Below are 6,614 nucleotides of genomic sequence, written 5' to 3' on the forward strand. Positions count from 1 at the left end.
TCATAAAAGCCATTCGCCGTTCCCTCATCCGTTAAAGTTACGTCATGTTTGTTGTTTTTCTTAATTAACGTGAAGGTAAATCGTGTTGGATGGAAAAGCTAATTTTGTGAATGATTTTGTTCATGCCTGCCTTCGTTCACTCAATGATATCGCGTTTGTTGTAGCGTACGGGACTCTGCTTTATTTGTGTAATGAGATTTTAAAACGTGAGATACATTTTTAACCTAACGTAACCTGGAACTGCTGGAAATCTTTTTTGCAACATGTTTTTACGCTCAACGATTTTAACTTTAGCCGTTCACGGTACCCAAGCTATAATTATTTGTATTTAATGCAAAACATAATGTTTTTTTCTCTTTTCAACTATGTAAGAATTGTTTTTTTTTTGCATGGAAATGTATGTGGTCTTTTTCTTATTGTTAACTTATTGATTGGCTGACATATGGATGTGGATTAAGTTGCTTATGTGTTTGTTTGTGTTGACATATCTACTTATTTAACTTTTTGTAGCACGTAAATTGCTTTAAATTCTGGAAAACATTCACATTTTCTCAATCATTTGCATAAAGAAACAGGAAGGCATTTGTGTGACCCCTTGTCTTCCCAATAAGTCAACCATTGTGGTGTGACTCATATTGTCTTTCCATGTGCTTAATATGGAGTTTACCAAAATGTTGTAACATGTTTGAATGCTTTTTTTAAAGAAATGAATTGATAATACTGAATGTGAGCATTGTATTGTTGTGCCAAGCTTTTCGATACAAGGCTTATTAATTTCCTATGGTAATTACAGTGAGCTTACTTACATTTATGAAAGATTTTCATAATTTTCTTTGGAAGACAGGTTAATTGAAAGGCTAGTAGCCATAAATAACATATGCGGTTCTGTTTAAATGTGGCTCAATAGCCAATATGATTTTGTGATGCACAAACTGCCACATGTTGATTATAATAGAAGACTATGTGACAAGTTTTTGATTCTGTGTTCTTCATAAGTGTAACAGTACTGTGTGTGAAAAAAAAGGGATTATAGCAGGGCATGATTTAAGATAGCTTTAAAGTGACTAAGAGCTGCTGTCATGCTGAGTTTCAGGCTGTGACGGTATCCACTTAGATGGGCCTGTCCTTTGATGCTCTGTTTTGCACTGTTGGTGGTGTATTAAATCTGTAAGGTTGTTCGAGGTACTTATCAACAAGAAATAAGTTATTGTATGCTGCTGTCTGTTGGAAAAGCAACAATTCTTATGAGCAAAAAGATAGCCTGTATTGGCAAACTGTAGCAACTTGTTAGAACAACAGTCCAGCTGCTGAAAAATATTATTTAACTTGATTACCCAAAAACAAGATATGACTGTTATTGTCGCATGTATTCACAATTATAGTTTGAAAGTTGCAGTTTTAAAGTATGCCTTCGTTGTAAATGCGCTATTATGCATTGCTATTAGCTTGGTCTTATTCTTGCCTGTGGCGTCCTTTTTACCAAACCATTACTTTTAGCCTTGGCAGCAGCCTTCGCGAGGGAGTGCTTTGCTAATTAAAGTTGGTCGCTTAGAAAAGCCCATGTACTAAAGAACCTCAAGCCACAGCCGTCAGTTTGACCTCGGTACTCGCAAGGCGCAAAAACAGACGAATTACGCGCTTGGTTGAACTTATTTGGTTGACCGTCATGACATCACATGACACCCTGTGACTGCGGGGGTCACTCGGGGTCAGTTTACCTCTTGCAGATTAGTTGCGCCGCGGCGTAGAGTTACTGAGAGAAAGAAAACAAAATCATGTTTGTTTACAGCCATGAAGGTGTACACTGTACACAGACCGTTCGTGGTTGTAACATGATAAGAAACCTTGTTTTGAATAAAATAGTGTCGTAAGAAAAAACGTAGCAACCAATGAAGGTGTTTCACAAATTATTTTACTGGTTGTCCGGAAGAAATTGTTTATAGGTGGGTAAAGTCAAGTTATAAGACGAAATAACCAAGAAAGAATGAACAGAATGGAAGGAAAGCAATCAAAAGATACATTATACGGTTAGACCACAAGTCGTTAAGATCATCAAGGATTTATGAGGCACGAAAAAGGCGATGCATTGCTTTTGAAGTTGTTACACCGACATCGCAAAATCGAACACGCCTGGGGCTTTGGTGAAAGATGGTGTGATCGGAAATATGCGTTTTGTTGAGGTAACGAAATCGCGCCTGTAGCAATGCGATTATTTCCAAACAGCAATCAGTAATGGTAGGTAGTAGTACTAGTATCACCGTTGGCGTTTGAGTAGAGACAACGGTGGAAAGTGTGTGCTGAAAGTAAATTTTGTCTTGCAGATTTAAAATGCACAACAGATAAGTGTACCTTGAGTGAAGGTTAACTGGCATAATTGTTTTCAAAGCTTTTTAAACTAGGTATGTGGAAGGAGAATATCTTAGTTAGAAGATGCCTCAACCTTTCTTTAGACATGAGGTTTATGTAAGCATTTCCCCCTATAACATATGAATCAAATTTTACTTCCGTAAACTAAGAACCAAGTTCTGGGCTTCGAGCTGCAGAAAAATAGTTCTCGATCCAGCAGCTGGACTGGTTAAACAAAACTAAGCTTAAAACTTGTTGGCAATTTACCACACGACTACATAAAAGCGAAATCCATTGCAACTACTGTATTTGTGCACGGTTTTATAGATCAGGCCGAGATGGTGGCATAATTCGTGTTCAATTGTTTCCTCTGATTGCTGGGATTTACACGAGAGTAACAGGTTCGTCACACACAGAGAGAGTTTACCTGATCGGGAAGTGGCTTTATCTGGCTTATGACTTCACCGCAACACCGTACAGGATTGCTTTCTGACCCAGTTTGGTCGTTGTCCATTTTGGGGCATCTCACACGCCAAGCAACAATAGAAATGTTTGCTACATTTAGTGTTTTGGCAATTGTCACCAAAATGCACCGGTTTGAATTTTAGAAATGCAAGTAATCAGCGAGGTACCAGATTTCAGCTAAGCGCTTATTTTTTAGAGATAGGCTAATCCAAGTTTAGTAAACTGCACATCAGAAAATGTAACAGACAAAAATAAAGCAGCTATCAGACCCTGAAGACAAGCGTTCGCTTTTCAGTTACATTTACCGCGTTATCGGTCCGTGTCCGCTTGCAAAACAAGCCGTCGGAAGTTTATTGTGTTCGCATTTGTTGGTACCGGACAGCCCGAAACTGTATGAGGAAGTCGAAATTGAATTGTTATTGTTGGCACGTTGCGTATGCATCTATCAACCACGGACGATAAGTACAAGTTTACGTTTGCTGTTATGTGTTAAACTAAGACCTAACGTGCTATTTTGAAAAGACTATTCCTCAGTTACACCTACTCATAACTTAGTGTGCGTGTGTGAATAATAATCGGAAATGCACAGTCGTTACGCTGTGCTGTTCCTTTTAATCATCGCACACACCTCATTGTGCTGACTCTCACATAAGCGCTTCGCGTTCTAACTTTTCATACATGTTTTTAAATGCAAATGCACGTTGTATTATTAGTAGGTGAGAGTAATGATAAAGCCAGTCAACTCCAAAGAAAATATGGAGGTTTTTGTTTCGACTTTTGCTAGATGTTTTTATTTAGGTCCTATCAAGTAGTGATGTACCGAATCGTCGAAATTTCGATTCGGCCGAAACCGAATATTCGGCGGTTTTGCCGAATGAATTCGGCTGAATCATTTATAACGTCACGCGATGTCATACGCTACGCGTTTGACATGAAAAGATAAGTTTAGCTACCAGGCAATTAGTGCAGAATAGTTGTGTTTCGTCCTCATTTTAGTTCTGTGGGGTTTAACATTCCTTCAAGCATGATTTCCAACCCAACAATGAATTACTGCTTAGTTGTCTGCAGTGGGAAAAACAATAATGTGTTAAAAAATATAATAATAGACTGGATTTTCGTTGGTACTGAGCGGAAAAGACACGCTTAACGCTTTAAATGTGTGTTCGTAAAAGATTCGGTTTCGGCCGAATCGCAACAAATTATTCGGCCGAAACCGAATCTTTGCAAAAGGCCGAATAAATTCGGCAAACCGAATATTCGGTACATCTCTACTATCAAGTAAGCTCTTATTCACCAGGTGGCGCACAGGAGTAATTTTACCCTCTTATTCGTGTCGATTGATTTTCTGGTAACAGGTGATGCAAAACGGTGTGTTTACGATTTTCTTTCTTTCTGAAAGGTGTTAAATTTAGGTGCACTTCTAGCGAATAAAAAGATACAGCAGTTCCCACGTTTATCCTGTAAACCTGGTACTGGCTGTCAGCCAGTTGTAGAATATTGTAGCTGGCCTGTTTTGACAAGTGATACATTGTTGTTTTCATTACCATGCAACAAACTACTAGACAAAGACATTTGCATTGTACCCTCCGAATACCCAGTTTCTTTGTTAAAAATGCCATTAATTACATGTTACCATATGACCGGTCATTAAGCTGTCACGTAAAGTTATCATGGAGATTTTTTTGGGCGCCGTGTCTCTAGTTCAACCCCTGACAAAACTTTTAAAATCGTGCGAAAAAAATCCCTTATGGGTTCCGAATAGGCTACGTAGAACTGCCATGATGGATTTGGGCTGGAGGAAATTGGAATTGCACATGATTTTCCCTTATGCGCACGAATAATTGATTAATCTCTGCCGTTTCTAGACGCACAATCACTTTTACAAACTTTAATCCAGTAGCCCGACAGTATCAGGACTTGTGATTCATATAGAAAAGTGCTGGAGTCTGATTGTTAAAGAACAAAAAGTTATTTATAGCGGACAAGTCTTCAGGCAAGGTGTGCTTCAATTATGACGTAATTTTACGTCGTTTGGACTTGGCTTTGTCTGTGAGTTAGGCCTTCTCTTTTTCTGGTTTATTGTTGACTTTTCATAAAGGCAGGTACAGCGACTGGTTGGTTCTGTTTGTTGGTAAGTGAGTGTACAAATATGTGGCAACTACAGGTAGTAACACACGCAAATTAGTTCAGAAAAACGTAGTGTAAGTAGATAGACAGATCATACAGTTTTAAACCGAAAATTAAAAGAAGTTAAAAGTGAAAGAAAACAGATTTTTTTACAAAAAATTAATGTTTATGGACGTGCTGTTTTGTTACCTATAATTATGTAGAAGCAATTTACATCGATTGTCCAAGTTGTGATGGTCCATTGATAAATACATACAGGCTGCGTACCTGTGTATTTAAAACCGCTACGATGTTTTTGTTAAAACATTTAAGGATTTTGGTTTTCGATTTCCACAAAAACAGTAGAATGACTTCGCGTTTTCGAAGTGTTCCTTAAGCCTACCACCCAGAAACTCGTTTCAAAACAAAGTCTGACGGGACGCTAACCACCAAAACCGTTTCTCCCAACTGTTTCAGATTATTACCCATTATATCCAAGTCACGAAAGGGTCAAAAATGAGGAGTAACTGCAGACTGTTTAAGCGAAATTGAGTATTGTCTTTCGATGTCGCGTATTTTGCGTCCTGCTGACGCGCGTGTCCATTCATATAATGGCCACAAGACGACTCAATGACGTCATTACGGGTTTCCGCGTCACTGCGTTCATGTGCACAAACACACAAGCCGGCGAATACTGTGTTCCAGACAGGCGTAGGAATTTCAGAGATAATATCCCACCGAGTTCCCTATTCAACAAATTTTAGTTTGGGCAGCCACTGTACTGCTGGTGTAAACAAGATTTTTTATTTTATTTACGTGTTGATGGGTTTTAATTTTGAGTAAAGACGTGTGAATTCTAAAAAGACAAGTACTGTAGTATTTGGTTGAATTATGGTTCGTTCCTACTCGATCTGTACATAACAAGAGTTGTTCTGGAAACGTAGCTTAGTTTAAGATAGCTTGTGTTTACGTAAATAGGATTTATGCTAATGTGTGACGAGAGTCCACAAATATGACAGCCTTTTTACTTCGAAATAATGTTTTTCAAAAGGGAAAATATTACGTTTTTGTCATGTGGGGAAATAACTTGTTTCGGGGACCTAGCTCTCTTTGCTGTTTTATGCGTAGGCGTTATAGGAGAAACATTCCCGTTTTGTTTGTGTAACTCCAGGCGGCACCATATTACGGGAACTGAGCATGAAAAACACCCCCAAAAAGATTTTTCAGTACCCCTTTAATGTAACATATTACAACGGCTGAACTGTCAGTAACAAACCGACAGAAACTATACAGTACAACCAATTCGAGTTCATGAGGCCAAACAAATCGCTTACATGGACGGCCTGGTGTTTTATTGCACATTGATCTCTGACCGACAGTATTTAGGTCGTTGCTGATATTGGTTTGCTGTCCGATGTTCGTTTGTTCTTCTGGCCGATTTAACATTTGACAGCAGTAGCGAGTAAGTCATAAGCGATTTTAGTGTCAGGAGATACTTTGTGTTAACGCTTTTTAATTAATTTTGCGTGGGTCATTGGGCAGTGAAAACTAAGATTTTAAAAACTTGTGTAAAGCTCTTTCTGAGCGTTCTCTATTTATTGTGAAACTAATATTACGATTCTCTTAACGTTTATGAGTTTCGTAATTGCCTTAGTCGTAAGCAGTTTCAAAGTATGTTCGTTTTTGACAAAACGTGC

Source organism: Phallusia mammillata, chromosome 5, assembly GCF_965637545.1.
Source record: "Phallusia mammillata chromosome 5, kaPhaMamm4.hap1.1, whole genome shotgun sequence".
NCBI lineage: Eukaryota > Metazoa > Chordata > Ascidiacea > Phlebobranchia > Ascidiidae > Phallusia > Phallusia mammillata.